The sequence below is a fragment of the Stegodyphus dumicola genome, chromosome 5, assembly GCF_044657685.1.
Source record: "Stegodyphus dumicola isolate Sdum_Otavi_A_Nest chromosome 5, ASM4465768v1".
NCBI classification, from domain to species: domain Eukaryota; kingdom Metazoa; phylum Arthropoda; class Arachnida; order Araneae; family Eresidae; genus Stegodyphus; species Stegodyphus dumicola.
Window position 1 is genome coordinate 194,172,661 of NC_140772.1, and position 17,037 is coordinate 194,189,697.

General features: G+C 33.8%; 1 protein-coding gene across 1 annotated transcript in view; it reads left to right on the top strand.

The window, feature by feature from the left end:
• The window catches only part of LOC118204374 (putative ubiquitin carboxyl-terminal hydrolase MINDY-4), a 70,697-nt gene that overhangs the window by 23,713 nt on the left and 29,947 nt on the right, over nt 1-17,037 (top strand). The gene's annotated exons all lie outside the window — the stretch shown is intronic.

Consider the following 17,037-nt stretch of genomic DNA (forward strand, 5'->3'; position numbering starts at 1 on the left):
GAAATTCCTTCGCTGTGAAACATGTTCCTCTATCGCTGATAATTTTTTCTGCTAACCCAAAATGATCTACAAAACTCTTCAATGCAACTAACACATACTTGGTTGCAGTACTTTTCATAGGATATAAACGTGTAAATCTCGTAAAATTATCAATTATTGCAAATAATTCTGTATTTCCTCTTGAACTTTTTACGAATGGTCCTAAATGATTTGTATGTATAATTGCAAAAGGTCTTCTACCAGGTCTAATTGGATGCAGTACTCCTTGTTTCTTACCACTAGGCATTTTATTTACTAGACATTGGAAACACATCGAAATGTGACGCATAACATATCGTTTCATTCCTTTAAACCAGTATGATTCCTTGATTTTGGCAACAGTTCTGTCTGCTGAAAAATGTCCCAAAAGATCGTGAAATTTTACTACAATACCTTTTCTTATCGATTTAGGTATGACATATAACAATTTCTCCTTTTCCTGATCTTTTACTTACGAAACAATCGATTATTCGTCAAGACGTAATTTTCAGTTACATATTTCTCTGCATTCGCTCTATCATTTATCTTTTTCTTTAAAATATCTATTAATTTGCGTAATTCTGGATCTGAATGCTGAATCATAAGAATTTGTTCATCTATCGTTAGCGTTAAACATACTTCCAAGTTCTTTTCAGTTATAGAGTCTAAAGTTAATTAAAGTTTCTTCTGGCTGATCAACTGACGATCTGCTCAATGCATTGTAACGAACGCTCCTGAACTCTCTACTAGAAAGACCTATGATGCTCTCGACTAGAGAGAACTTCGTTAGCAAACTCCTCACACTACGAGTATGCAGATGAAAAAGATAATTAAAAGATTTAAATTCATTTTAACACCTTATTTAAAGAACTGTGAATGGCAATGACTTAACTGAGAATTACGCATGCGTAAAGAGATGAGACTTCTGTTCAGACGCCTGTGAGAGAGTGCTGGGAAGCTCCGCCAGCGAGCTGAGGTGTGGAGACTAAATTTGTCCAGTGATGATGAATGCTATCTTCGTTAACGTCTCTGATCGTGTTACCAACTCGGATATGTACTCAAGTTTTTCTAAATGTATTAATTAAATGTTGTATCTGTGTTATGTTGTGTAATTAAAGTGATGCATCACCAATACCAGTGTTGATTCCGTTCCCAATGAAGCATCCACGACGTCACAGACAAAAAGAAAATAAAAATTGGAGGTTCCACCGAGATTTGTGTGACAAGAGACCAGGTATGTGTTCTCCACGATATTCATTTCCAGGCCTGAAGTGTATAATGTAGTTATGTATTACTTATTCGGGAAATCAATTCCCAAAGCAGAAGTAGCACATCAGTGCATAAGAGTTTTAAACACTCAATGTGTTTGTTTTACATATCTAACAAGATATTTTCCTTTTGTGGTATATTCGGGAAAACATTTTCCCATTAACACGTAGCACATCAGTGCATAAGAGTTTTTGAAAACAATCAAAGTATTGCGTTTATATATCTAACGAGATATTTTTCTTTTGTATGATAATGGAAAAAATCCATTCCCGTAAATAAACAGCACATCAGTGCATTTATATTTAACGTTTCGCTATCAATCGGTGTGATAGAATCTGAACTATTTAATTTGTGTATATGTGAAAGCACATCAGTGCAATATTGCAATTTTCACTTCTAAGTCATTAGAAGAAAATGTATGTTAAATTCTTGTGAAAGAAATAAGTTGTTGAAGATATTAAAAACTTGTTACTTTGGTTTTCTCATGAAAGCACACCAGTGCTGTATTTTAATATGATATGTTTTTTCTGATAAGTAGAATGTTAAATTTTATCATTTCATTGTATAAAAAATTTAAGCTTTGAGCAGTAAAGAAAAGTTCTAATAGTGTTCTGATTTAAACCTGCGCCTATCGAATTTACGTGGTATTTGCGTTGGCCATGTGGTTGCTAACGGAAGTGGCTGTCATGAAAACGATAGTTAATTAAAGGTGTTTATATTTATTGGCGCCACTCTGGACCACTATATTTACTGTACCACTATATTTATTGGCGCCACACTTTTTTCTGTCTGGCTGTACTAAATGAAAAGAATTTGTTATTATTTTTTATACGAAGTATTCAGTAAGGTTGTTTATTCCTTTTATGTTTGAATGGAAATAAATCCAAAATGAATAATGCTTTTATTAACCTTTTATTTTTATTTGCCTAATTTTGTAAGCAAGAAGAAAATATTTTTATGTGTATTATTTGTGAATAACTATTTGAGTTCTTATTTGTTTTGAGCAATTACTTTTGTAAAAATGGCATTTTTGGGGAAAGCTAAGAAAAGGGATCTATTCCTTGTCGCTTCAGAACTTGGGGAAATAGCTTTAGAAGATATGAAAGTGATAGATTTAAAACATTTAATAACGAATAGTAAAATTTATGAGGAAGAATTTGTTAAAAATTTGTTGGAAAGTATTATGACTGATAGGATAGAAAAGGAAAACTTAGAGAAGCAAACAAGAGCGAAAGAACTACAGTTAGAACAGGAAGCTAGGGAGAGGGAATTTCAGATACTACAACAAAATAAAGAAATTGAAAAGCAACAGTTAGAACTAGAATGCCTTAAAGCAAAACAGAACACTGAATCTGCTAAACCTAGAAGTGAAACCGTATTTAATCAGAATTTTCAGAAACTAATGCCCAAGTTTAATTTAAAGACTGGTGATATCAGTTTATTCTTAGAACTTTTTGAGAGGCAAGCTAAAGTTCTAAAATTGCCCACGGATCAATGGGTGTCATATCTCATTGGTGTCCTTCCGGTTGAGGTAAATAATATAATTGCTAGGGAACCTGAAGAACAGGCTAGAGATTACCAACATATTAAAGAATTACTACTTAAAAGATTTAAATTAAGTGCGGAGAAGTTTCGGCAACTTCTTGTTAAGACTCAGAAAATCCGGATTCTACGTGGTACGATTTTTATCAAGAAATTAAGACATTTTTAGATGGGTGGCTTAAGGGATTAAAAATCGAAACATTTGAGCAACTCAAGGATTTAATGGTGGTAGATCAGATTAAAAGGCGCACGCCTAATGAGTTTAAGGAACATTTTATAGATGAATGGGCCACGATCACTTCACCAAAACAGTTGGTGGGTAAAATAGAGGAATTTGAAGATGCGAAAAAGACGATGGTTGGGAAAACGAAATTGGGTGAATTTAAAACGAAAATATCAGGTAGACAAATGGGTGTTTTTCAGTCCACTGGTAACGTTTTCAAAAATAGAAAAAACCCTCAAGGCACACAATTTAAAAAAGATGATGATGCACGCAATGTTGGGAAAAAGTCGGACTCGAATTTGGATAGGAGAAAAAGACTCCAGTGCTATGAATGTGGATCTTTTGACCATTTACGTCCTCAGTGCCCTAATTTAAAAACTCAAAAGGCAGATTTGTATCGGATAAGCGGGAGATCAGAGAAGAATCTGTTAGATCCCTATACATTAAATGGAAGAGTAAATGGTTTTGAAGTACCTATTCTAAGAGATACAGGAGCAACGGTAGATATTATTTGTCAGAAATATGTAGACATAGATCGAATAAAGGGAGAACACGTGTGGGTTCGACATTTGTTGAATGATCATATGACTTGTTTACCTGTTGCTGAAGTAGATATTGAATGCGATTTGGGTACAGTAACCACCAAAGCAGCTGTTATAGGAGACCACTTAGACCAAGGACGATATATATTAGGCAACCAGACAGCGGCTCTTCTCAGAGGAACTGAGAAAAATTATTCGTCATATGTCGGGAATGTTAATGCGGCCGTTACTCGATCTCAAGCACGGCAATTTAAGGAAGCGGAAAATTTAAGTGAGACGAATCAAAATTCTGAGCAGAATGAGTTAGAATTGGAAGAGGAGGATGATGCTCATGAGAAGTCTGAAAACAGAGAGATATTACCTCCTGTCGACCTTTGTGTCCCCACAAGTCCTGCGATTCAAATAGACTCAAGTACTTTTATTGATGAACAACAAAAAAGTAAAGAACTTGCCCCTTTATTAGAACTAGTAAAAAGCGGAAGTAAAACAAGTTATGGGATTAAAAATGGGGTTTTAGTAAAAAAGAAGGTAAATAAGTTAGGAGGAGAAGAACATTTAATTGTTGTTCCAGAAATCCTCAGAGAGCAAATTAAAGCAATTTGTCATGAAGGAACTTCAGGTCACTTAGGAGTTCTGAAAACAAAAGACCGGTTACTAAGACATTTTTTCTGGCCAAATTGTTATAAAGACATTGAGGAATTCGTTAAAACATGCGACTCCTGTCAACGTGTAGGAAAAGGAAGTGACAAAAAGAAAGCACCGTTGGTAATAGTACCTGTGATATCGGATGTCTTTAGTAAGGTTAATGTAGATGCTTGCGGGCCTATGCCTACATCTACTGAAGGTAATAAATATCTTATTACAGTTATGTGCTTAGCATCCAAATATCCTGACGCCGTCCCGGTACCGGATACAACGTCGAAATCTGTTATAAGTGCACTCTTGCAGGTATTTAGTCGGATGGGCTTTCCAAGGGAGGTTCAAACTGATCAAGGGAAATCTTTCATGAGTCGCTTAACCGTTGAATTTTTGAAGAAGTTTGGTATAAAAATTTCCAGAAGTTCGGTTTATCACCCCCAGAGCAATCCGGTAGAACGGTTCCATAGGTCAATAAAAAGGGTCTTAAAGGTATTATGTATTGAAGCTGCCCCCAAATTGGGAAGTACAATTACCTGCCGCTCCCTTTGCCCTGCGGACAGTAACGCATGATAGTACAGGATTTAGTCCAGCTGAATTAGTGTACGGGACCAACCTCAGAACGCCTGTCGCATTATTGTATGAGAAATGGTTAGATCCTCAGGAAAAAGAAGATACCGTAATAGAATATGTTTTCGAATTAATCAATAGGTTAAAGAAATGTAGAGAATTAGCTACAGAGAAAATGGAAGAGGTGAGAGACAAAAGGAAGAAATGGTATGACAAAAATGCCGTGAAAAGGGAATTCCAGCCAGGAGATTCCGTATTAGTATTAGCAGTGAATCAACCCCATAAACTCGCTCCTCAATGGAAAGGGCCGGGGGAAAATAGAGAAAAGATTATCAGAAACAAAATATGTGGTAAGTTTTGAAGAGAATCAGGAAGGGAATAAAGTGTATCACATCAACATGTTAAAACCTTATCATAAGAGACCTGAACTTTTGAATATGGTGCTCTTTGATAACGAGGAGATAGTTGAACCCTCGGAATTAGAGGAGGATTTTCCTTATATGTTAACCGACCCCAATGTGTTTGATTTTAATGAAATAATAGCAAAAGATAATCTTAAAGAAAGACTTAGTGATGAACAAATCCTGCAGTTGGGAAAGTTGTTGGTAAAGTTTTCTGCTATATTTTCGAATATTCCAGGGAAAACAAATTTAGTCGAACATGATATCGAACTAATCAGTGACAAACGCGTACAGCATACGCCTTATAGAATGACAAATCGACAGAACGAAATTCTTAAAGTCGAGATTGAAAAAATGTTAAAATGCAAGATTATTGAACCAGGACCGTCTGAGTATACTTCACCCATGATCCTTGTTGAAGCACCAGGTAGGGATCCTAGGCCGTGTAATGATTACAGAAAGTTAAACGAAATAACGCGTACCGAGTTCTATCCGATCCCCAATATAGAGCAACGTGTTGAAACTGTTGCAGAAGCCAAATTTATCACCTTGATAGACTTAACTAAAGGTTATTGGCAAATTCCGCTGACCCCCTAGGGCTCAGAAAATTGCTTCATTTGCTACAAATTTTGGCGTATATAGGCCTTTGCGCATGCCATTTGGACTTAAAAATGCTCCTTATTATTTTAGTAAAATGATGAGCGAAATATTGTGCGGATGTGAGAAATATGCGACCCCTTATTTAGAGGATATTGCCATTTTTTCTGAAACGTGGGAAGAACATTTACAACATTTACATGAAATTTTAGAAAGAATAAGGAAAGCGAATTTAACTATTAAACCCTCTAAGTGCAAGTTTGCACAAGAAGAAGTGTAATATCTCGGTCACATAGTAGGTCGAGGAAAACGTTCTCCAGCAGAACTAAAAATCGAAGCGGTTCAAAATTTTCCTGTTCCCACAACTAAAACTGAGATTAGAGCTTTCTTAGGGTTAGCTGGATACTACAGACAATATATACCCATGTTTTCTGCTATAGCCGCACCTTTGACAGATTTGTTAAATGGGAATAACAAAAAGGGTAAAATTGTTTGGAATGATGAATGTAATGAATCAGTCAAATCGTTAAAAGAAAAGCTATCTAGTAGGCCTGTGCTACATGCACCCAATTTTTCTAAACCATTTATACTACAGACAGATGCATCAGATCAAGGATATGGTGTTGTTTTAGCCCAGAAGGATGATAAAGGAAAAGAACATCCCATATTGTATCTCAGTAAAAAATTTACTGATAGTGAGCGGAAGTATTCCACCACTGAAAAAGAGTGTGCCGCAATTCTGTATGGAATAAAAAAATTGAAAGGGTATATAGATGAGCAGACTAACTTTTCAATTCAAACTGACCATAATCCCCTAGTATGGCTAAAAAATAATGCAGGTAAAAATGGTCGATTGTTACGCTGCGCATTAGAATTGCAATCTTATAATTTTACGATACATCATAAAAAGGGAAGTGACAACTTAAATGTCGACTGCTTAAGTAGAAACTCTGTACATGCCAGTTAAATAGACTAGTTATAATTTCTTTTAAATTTTCTTGTTATTTGATTATGTATATTGTACTTTTTTTAAAAAATTCATACTATATAGTAAATTGTTAACTTTATCCATAAAGACAAAATTTCTGTGTTGGTTTTCCATATATTGTATATGTATTGTTATATGTATTTTTTGTTATGATGGCCTGGTTATGAGAGTGGAGAGCCTTTGTAACAGTGTGGTTTAAAATTAACTGGTAAAATGTTGAACAATCCCTATTGAAACCAGAAACTGTGAACTGTGAAGGTTTACTTCTCCTGTGTCCGGAGAAACAAAAACTGGAGGCGGAAGGTGTTTGTGTGTAGCGAACGCCAAGCTGAACTTGTATTTTATCCCGTAGGAACTTTAAAAAAAGAAGTTTTGTTTCCTCTGTGTCCGAGGAAAACAAAATCTGGAGGCGGAAGAAGTTAGTCTGTAACGAACGCTCCTGAACTCTCTACTAGAAAGACCTATGATGCTCTCGACTAGAGAGAACTTCGTTAGCAAACTCCTCACACTACGAGTATGCAGATGAAAAAGATAATTAAAAGATTTAAATTCATTTTAACACCTTATTTAAAGAACTGTGAATGGCAATGACTTAACTGAGAATTACGCATGCGTAAAGAGATGAGACTTCTGTTCAGACGCCTGTGAGAGAGTGCTGGGAAGCTCCGCCAGCGAGCTGAGGTGTGGAGACTAAATTTGTCCAGTGATGACGAATGCTATCTTCGTTAACGTCTCTGATCGTGTCACCAACTCGGATATGTACTCAAGTTTTTCTAAATGTATTAATTAAATGTTGTATCTGTGTTATGTTGTGTAATTAAAGTGATGCATCACCAATACCAGTGTTGATTCCGTTCCCAATGAAGCATCCACGACGTCACAGCATCTATGTAACTCATTTTTTTTTACCTTGTCTGTGCTTTATTTCAAGATTGTATTCCTGGATCACATTACTCCACCCTGCTATCTGAGGATTTGAAGTTTTCTTCACGTTTAAATAAACTAAAGCTTGGCAGTCTGTAATTACCGTAAATCGGATTCCAATTAAAAATTGTCGAAGTCGTGTCAAAGTCCAAACTATAGCCATTAATTCGAATTTGCTTGAATGATAATTCTTTTCGGTTTCTGTTGTTCCTTTACTTACACAAGAAACTAAATGCCACTTTCTATCTTCACCTTTTTGCAACAGCATTTCTGCCAGCCCTTTGTTGCTCGCGTCTGTGTGAACTTCAGTCTCTGCTTCGGGATTATATAATGCTAGTATTGGTTCATTAGTTAAATGATCCTTTAAAGTACTGAATGCTTCTTGCTGATCTTCGTTCCAACGAAATGTTTCATCCTTCCTCGTCAGTCTCGTTAGCGGCTCAGCTTTTTCTGCGTATTTCGGTACAAACCTTCTAAAGAAACTTGTAAGACCTAAAAATTGTTTAACTTCATGCTCATTGGTTGGTTTAGGAAAGTTTAATATGGCTCGTACTTTTCTTGGTACAGGTTGCATACCATTTGATTTTATTAGAAATCCCAAATACTCAACTTCAACTTTTCCAAATTCGCATTTTGTCAGTTTCAATGTCAGCATTGCTTCTCTCAATCTATCAAACACTTTCCTAAGTTTTTCCATCATTTTTTCCCAAGATTTAGCCGGAATTAATATGTTGTCCAAATAGCACAATACTTCTTTATTAAGCAACGGACCTAAATCTTTTGATACTCATTTATCAAATGTAAAACTTCCTGTTTTCTCTCTGGCGTAATATTGTTCAAGAATTACTAATATTCAAGAAGTCTCTGAAATTCTGCAGGTGCATTAGCTAACCCAAAGATCATACGTTCAAATTGACCAGTATCATCTGGAGTGATGAAAGCTGTTTTCAGTTTCGCTTCTTCAGTTAAAGGAATCTGCAAATATCCATGAGCTAAGTCCAATATAGTGAAAACTTTACACTCACTAAGACATTCAAGAAGATCATCTATCCTAGGGAGTTGAAATTTATCTTTAGCAGTTTGCGAATTCAACTTTCTATTATCTATCACTAATCCTAATTCACCTGTTTTTTTCTTTACGAGGAAAACTGGCCTAGCATACGGAGATCTTGTTTCAGTAACAATTCCGTATTTCTTCCTTTCATTTATTATCTTCTTTATAGAAGCACGATCTTCGGCATTGGTTTTATACGACTTCATGCAAATAGGTTTACTCCCTTCAATTTCTTTAATATCCATTTTTGTTAAGTTTGTACAGCCTAATTCCTCCATATTTAATGCAAAACAATCTCGATACTCATTTATCAAATGTAAAACTTCCTGTTTTCTCTCTGGCGTAATATTGTTATTAACTTTAATTTCTTCTAAAGTAATCGGTCTCTTAAACTTCTTAATTTCATTTATTATCAGTATTTCCTTTTGACTTGAATTTTCAGTTTTCTGATCTGAACTTGGTTCAACTAATTCTGCTACTTCCGCTCTACTGATACATTGATTCTCTTTCAAAATTAGTTTTCGATCGCTGTAGTTAGTGACTGGTATCACTGTTTCTCCCTGTATTACTTCCAATAATGAGCCCAACTCATCTTCCGATCCCCTTATTAAAACATAACCGTTATTTATTTCATCAGTTTTAACTTTCACGAAATTAACCGTATTACTTTCGATTTGAGTTTCTTGGGAAGCCTTCAGTTTAATTCGCGGAGTGTTGCTATCATTTTGCAACTATGAAAATGGGCAGTCATTAGCATAGCGTATGTGCAAGGTATTACCTATCTTGGCGTATTCAATATGTGGTAAATCAATCCATGTTCGACCAACTAGTAAGTCGCATGGTTGCGTTTCATCTCCTACAATGAGAACTGTAATGTCCTTTCCTTCCACATTATCAATCTCTAAGTTAACAGTTACTTTTTCCAATGTTCTAGCGGCTGGTTTATTCTGGTTCCCAAAGCCAAACAATTCCTCCACATCAGGTTTTATAAGATTCAGTCTCTTAGCCGCCCGTATCTATGATTGCAGTAATTTCTTCTCCATTATTGATGCGAGTATACTTTAAATATACAGCTGGTGAAACACCTGAATTCTGGTCCACGGATAAATTATTTTTAACATTTGTCAAGTCTGGATTCTTAGACGTACAGTAAGACCCCGCTTAACGCGGGAGATCCGTTCCATCAAAGTAGAGCGTAATGCGGAACAGCGCTAAACGAGGCTATCTTAACATGTAAATAATGGAGTTAGGGGAAGATGGATAGAAAATTGGTTAGGTATTAAATTTAATAATGTTTTTTAATAAAAATAAAACCAAACATTTATTTCTTACAAAAATAAAAACAATATAAACGAATATATTTATAAAAACAAATAAAATTCTAAGCCAGTCAGATCATTCAGTCTATTCTGTGTTTCCAATTTTCTGCCTTTTTGTCAAGAAGGCTTTATGATAGATTGGCCTAATGGCATACTGCGTTCAATTTCGTTGTCAGTCCATATAGACAGTCGTTTTTCCACTTCCTCTATAATGTTTTTTCTAGAACGGGTAATTCTAGTTGCAGAGCTCGACGTAGTTGCAGTTGCCGATGACAGTATTTTTTCTTTATTCTTAAGAATTGTCCTTATTGTTGAAGTTGCCAAATTCAATGCAGCACTAATTTGAGATTGACTCTCACCAGAATCTAATCTTTAATCACTTGCTTTTTAGTGTCCAGTGAAATACTTTTTCTTTGTTGCTTTCTTTTCTTGTTTTTTATTATCACCCATGATAAAAACTAAAGATCATAATATTTGTCACTGTATTAATTGTTATAGTATTATGTAAATTTATGCTTACAATAATGCCAACAAATGTTTCAAATGATAAAAATGCTTCCGTACAGCACCTCACCGCTAACACCTTTTAAAAGTATGACCCTTTTCATTACATTCCCTGCAAATAATTTTTTTTTTAGGTTGAGGACAATCCGTCGCTATATGTCCATAATCATAACAATTGAAGCATTTCGGCTCACCCTTTTCATTGCGGATGCCAGAATTATAGTCCCTTCTCCTGTCGTCTGTTGTATAGAATTTATCTCTCAGATTGTATTTATTATCAAAACTGTTTTTAAAACCCACGTTGAAATTACCATCTGTCTGCATGGAATCGTTAACATTTCTTTGTCTTGAATACTGATTATAGGATCCTTCATAAAATTTAGAACCAGATTTGGGCTTAGAATTATGCCTAAAAGTTTTATTTTCTACTTGAAGTGCTTTTATCCCTGCCCGAATATTTTCATATTCATCTAGTTTTTCAGCCAACTCTTCAGGATTAATGAATTTAGACCAATCATCAATGAAATGGTCTCGGATAGCAGCGTGGACCCTTTTCTTTAATTGATCAGTAATAATAAGGTATTTTAAAGAGTCAAAATCTGTTACATTTAATCCAGCAAGCCACTCTTCAAAATATTTTTTTAATTCAAACGTGAAGTCCTTCCACGTATTACGCAACGTTTTAATATGATCAACGAACTTTTGCCGAAACTGTTTAGGGCTTAACTTAAATTTTCTCAGTAGCAGTTGTTTAACGTGCTTATAGTCGTTAGCTTTTTCTTCTGATTCACGGACAATTAATTGAGTTATTTCATAAGGCAATAGACCCAACAGCTGAGAAACCCAGTTTTGTTCTTCTAACCCAATACGTCGTGCCTGTCTCTCAAATAAAACTAAATAAAAACTTATATCACCTTCATTCAAATTATACTTATGCATTAATTTACTCATATCACAAATATTACTTCTACTAACATTAGAAGGAACAGAATCATTTACATTACTACTTCTGATTTCCGCTTCTATTTTCAATTTTTCAAGTTCAAATGTTCCTTGCTTATCTTTTTCTTCCATTTCAAATGCTCTTTGCTTATCTTTTTCTAAAATTTCTGACTTTTCCCTGTCTAAACGATCATTTATAATTCTATCTAGCATTTGGTTAGTAAAGTCTTCATTATAATTCTTACTATTCAAAATCATATGTCTTAAGCCTACAATTTTAATATCAGAAGGGACATCTACATAAAGTTCCAAAGCAAGTTCTTTAAAGTCACTTTTCTTGCCTCTTGCCAAATAAGCCATCTCTCACTTCAATTTTCAAATAATAATACAATAATTATGCTTAAGTTCTTTCCGTTTAATACTTAGACATAACAGAAACAGTTTATAAATTCACGAACCTTTCTACTTTCAGTTTTGGCGAGCTTCCGCATTCAGTTTAGGCTTAGCGTACGTTAAGGCAATACGTTGTTAATAATTCTAGATAATAATTCTAGTTTATTCCACTTCTGAAATGTTAGCAATTAATTAGTTCCTTTATTAAAAACAAATTCCGTCAAACATTAATTGTTAGATACTTGCTTTATTCAGAAACATTACCGTCAACATTACTGCTCAAAAACATTACAGTTCAAATTATTATCATTCTGAATAAAAACTGTTGTTGCCAATCGGGAAAATACATTTTAAATAAAAATACGTTGCGTTTAAAAGAACTAAACTACTTAAAAGCAGTTTCTATTGACAACAGAAACAGTTTATAGTTTATAAACTGTTTCTGTTGTTATAGGCTTTTCACCTAACATTATTAACTAAATGGTTAAAAAATTCTCCTCTCAACACATCAGAAAGCACTGTCTATCTTTAGGACCTATATGTAACAATTATATTATAATTCCTTTCTTTCCATTGACTATCAATAAAATTGCATGTATTTTACAGAAATTCAGTTTCCGGGTCATTTTTTTTCTCTGTAAATAAATCCGTAGCTCCATACCTAATGACCTCACTCCAGAAATGAGCTCCTGAGGTATATATACAGGATTCCTTGCCAATGTGGTTTAATTTACGTTTGTCAAATTAGGAGAGTCTTAATTCTTTCAAGATGGGCGCCCATTAACCGAACCGCTCTTTTGGAACACTGCAGTGACAAGATGCACTGTATTGTTGAGATGGGCAATCTACATTGCTGAGCCTAACTTTGGAAAAAAATTTGCATAAATTAAATTTGTAATCCTATTGTTGCATTTTTTTGGCGCATTATGAGAGGAATATTCAGGCAAAATTGATTTGAAAATTTTATCATTATACTTTTCATGAAATTTGAATTATAAAAATGTTTTACTAAACAATACACTAAATATTTGCCTCAGTGTTAGCCAGACTCTAAGAGAAATGAATAAAACTTCTAAAACAATAGGACATATATTCCCATATAAAAAAAAAAGGGGGGAAAGAGTTCAGAAGCTTGGAGAACATTTCCATACGTTTACATCAGATGATGCAGTTAAGAGTCAGCTCTGTTTATTTACCTTACTCAGTTCACAATTTCTGCTTTGATTCCGAACCAAAATAAACAAAAATACCACAAATACACTGCAACAGAATGAAGGTCAGCATTCTCCACTCATGATAAATTCCACTATAACAGGCTATAATAGCCATTATAATAGTTTCTTTACTGCTGAAATGCAGGTCAGGGTTTTTAAGACGGTTATTCATCAATACATGTTTAATGCATCCATAATATTTATATATTTTGCTTTTATCTAATTAATTAATATTAAAAACTGCATTGTAATGTTTATCTTCCTTATAACTTCAATTTCCATTTTATTTTTTACTATTGCAACAGAAACAAGCATTTGGAGTTTTTTATAGTCTCATTTAAATCAAAATAAGCAGGAATGATATGGTTTTTAAAGACCATTGCATTTTCTATTTAATTTTTAAAGCAGAAAATAAAATTAGCTTTCATTTTAAGAAAACGCCCCAACCGGCCGAGCGGTAAAGTCGCTGAACACTGGTAGTTCGGTCCGAGGTTCGAATTCCGCGAACGGGCTGGCTGCATGGGCGTTTTCGTGGTTTTCCCCATGTGTAACGTGTATACGAGCCAGTTTTCCTTAGAAAGTCCTCCACAAAGGCATCCCTCCCCTTAGGCAGATAGCCCTAGTGTGCTTTTCCATAATTAAATACACCAACACCAATACACCATTTTAAGAAAAAAAAAGTTAAAAATATGAGTGCATATTATTATCATATTATAATCATTCTGTAAAACAGAGCCTTGATTTTCTTAATGGACTAGGACTAGACTGAGATATTAATTTATATTTTTCAACAAAGCAAAAGAATAAAAATCTGATGTCGAATATAAATGTGCTTAATTGTTAATTTTTTCATATTAAAATTTGGTTTATTTCTACTTGATAGTCCTCCTTCCTCCCCCCTTTTTTTGAGTAGTTGATAATTTTTAACTGATATTTTTTATTTAGTTAATTGAAAGCCTTGCAGTTTAGATGTTGCAATTCAGAATAAGGCTGTCAAAAGATAGGTGTTTTTTTTTGGGGGATATATACTTGAAACTAAAACAGATAAATCATCTAAGGAAAAGAAATTAATTGAAGTAGAAGGAGTGGATGCAAGACAGAATAGGTGAATATGGAAACAGTGATAATAAGATTCTGAGAGATCAGAAACTAAATTATTGTTTATTAGGTAACATATATTTTGCTCATTACAGCTGCATTTTATTTCTAGATTGTCATCAATAACTTATTCAATGTCCATCAAGCAAGCGTTAATAACTTTAGTTGATCAATTTTTGGATAATAGTAGACAACAAATTTCATCTTCTTTAGAGAAAGCGACTATTAGTTTATCATGTTTTTGCTTTTGTAACTTTAGTGATGATATTTTCAAACTTGTTTTGTTTTATTAAGAAATTGGGTAACTGTTAGTGAACACAATGATATAAAAGGCATAATATTTTAACAAATGAATTTATATATTTACAATAGATAATATTAATATTTTAATTAATTTTTTAATATTCAAATAGCACAGTTTTGAATATTAAAAAAGTTTATCATTAGCATTATTTTTAGCAACAAGTGGAGAAATTCATTTAAAAATTCTTTAGATTTTATACTAAATAGCTTTCAAGTTCTAGATCTTAAATGCTGTCCTTCATATTTTACTGAACGGACCTTGAAAGCAATATTTAAACTCAATAGCGAAGCATTCACTTAGTTCTTCTAAATATGCACTTCTTGAATATGCACCCTTTGAACTTTTAAAGCATTGAGAATATGCATTCTGACAAATAATTTGCAGCCCATTTTTGTTATAATTTATAGGTAGTTGTTTGACAATTTCCAGGCCCACCAGTGGCCAAGAAGTAAAGTCACTGAACACTGGTTGTTTGAACCCCAGCAAATAGGCGGGTTGCATTAGTGTTTTTGTGGGTTTCACCATGTATATTATAATATGAGTCAGTTAACATAAAAAAATCCCCCATATCCCAGATACCCATTTTAGTCATAGAAAATATTTTAGGGAATGTCTTATACTTCAGGATCTTCATTTTATGAAGTTCAGCTTCTGTTCTAATATCTGCTGCAGATAGCATACAGAAGAAATCTTAGAAGCTTTCAAAAGCAAATTAATTCTCTATATCTAAAATTTTTATGCCAATTTTATATCTGGAATGTGATAAAATGCCATTAATCCCTATCTGATGTTCAGCAGTACCTTCTGAGAACTTCATACCAATGTCACTAGATACTGAAATCCTCTGTAGAATTGAGTATGGTTTTATTCTGTTTTGCATTAATGTGTTTTAGTGCTTTGACTTCTTTGTTGTCCTAAAAGCAGTGTTAGCCAGTGCTTAAATTGCGCCGGTACTTCTCAATTTTTAAGATAAATTACAATTCTAGTCGGAGCGCACCGGAGCCCCTAATAAGATGAGCTCCGGTACTTCTTTTTATAAAAACTGAACCACAATTTAAAGGGAAAAAATTTAGAATTCCTAACGTTTTAGTTTAACAAAAAGCAGACCTTGCAATACTCCGTTTCTCTAGAAATACGAACTCGTGAGAACATGTGATGTTCAAGTAAAGTCCCCACACTCACATGCGGAAAGCTTTCCCTTTAAGAAGGGCAATAAATTTGAGAAAGTTTGTTTAGGAACGCGTAAATTTCTCGCCGTGCCATCGTATCTAGTGTATTGTTGTCGATGGTTAGTTATCCTTGCAGGAAGGAAAATTTGTGTTCTTAAATGAGCGTTAAGAGACAGCGAATACAATAAGAGTGAAATACTGAGATAAACTGCTCAAGCACTTACTATACATCGTCTTTCCACAATATCCATTAATAGGGGGAAAGCATAACCATCAAATTTACATTCATCCTTAGGAGTCGGATTCAGAACTCATTTTGCCCCTGACACACATCTGCTCGATGGCTATATCAGCAGAGAGCCGTGGTCAAAGAGAACGTTTTCTCTCGCCAAGATTCCCCTCATTTCTTGTTTCCACCCACTCATACCCTCATTCTGTTTCGCCCTGGAATTTTCATCAGCTGTACTTTAAATAATTTAATTTTTGTGATGATAAAAGAACTCCCCTGCGATCAGAGCTTAAACTGGGCCGGAGCTCACCGGATCTCGGCTCTGGTGCTTCTTAGTTTTTGTACTAAATCCTAATTCTAGCCGAAACGCACCGGAGCCCTGAATAAGAAGGCTGCGGCACTTCTTTCATGTAATTGAATAACAAATTCAGTAGAAATTTTTATTTTAACAATAAAATTATATTAAAAATCGCTTATTAAATTTCAATTTATCTCTTTGCATTTTTTTAATTTTAATTATTTCAATAAATAATAATTAATTATCAATTAAATTATAATTAATTAATTATATAATAATTATTGATTAAATAACAATTTATAAACATTAATTAAATAGCTATTAATTAATTTGATAATGATTAACTATTTAATTTTAAAATTATTAATGAGTTTAATAGTCATTTTATTTATTTATTTACTCTTGTTCCTCTTTGCTGACGGTCTTCCATAGGGTTCCGACACTTCTAATCCTAGAAATTAAGCCCTGGTGTTAGCAGAGAAAATATTGCAAGCCAGCTAAAATACATGTTAAGATTGCAAGCATTTGAACGTAATTTTTATCTATGTAATATTATAAATAATTTTACTGATGCATATGCTTAATCGAAAATTCATAATAAATTAGATGCAATGCTGCCTTAAAAATTCAATTAAAATTAAAATTAGTTTCTAATTGCATGTTATGCTTATAATTTAATTTGTTTCCAAAGATTGTTTTAATATATATATATATATGTATTTAATATATATATTACAGTTGCAGAAGTGAGAAATTACTTAATAAAACTATTTTATTTATAATTTTTAAAGCTGTTTTGAGCA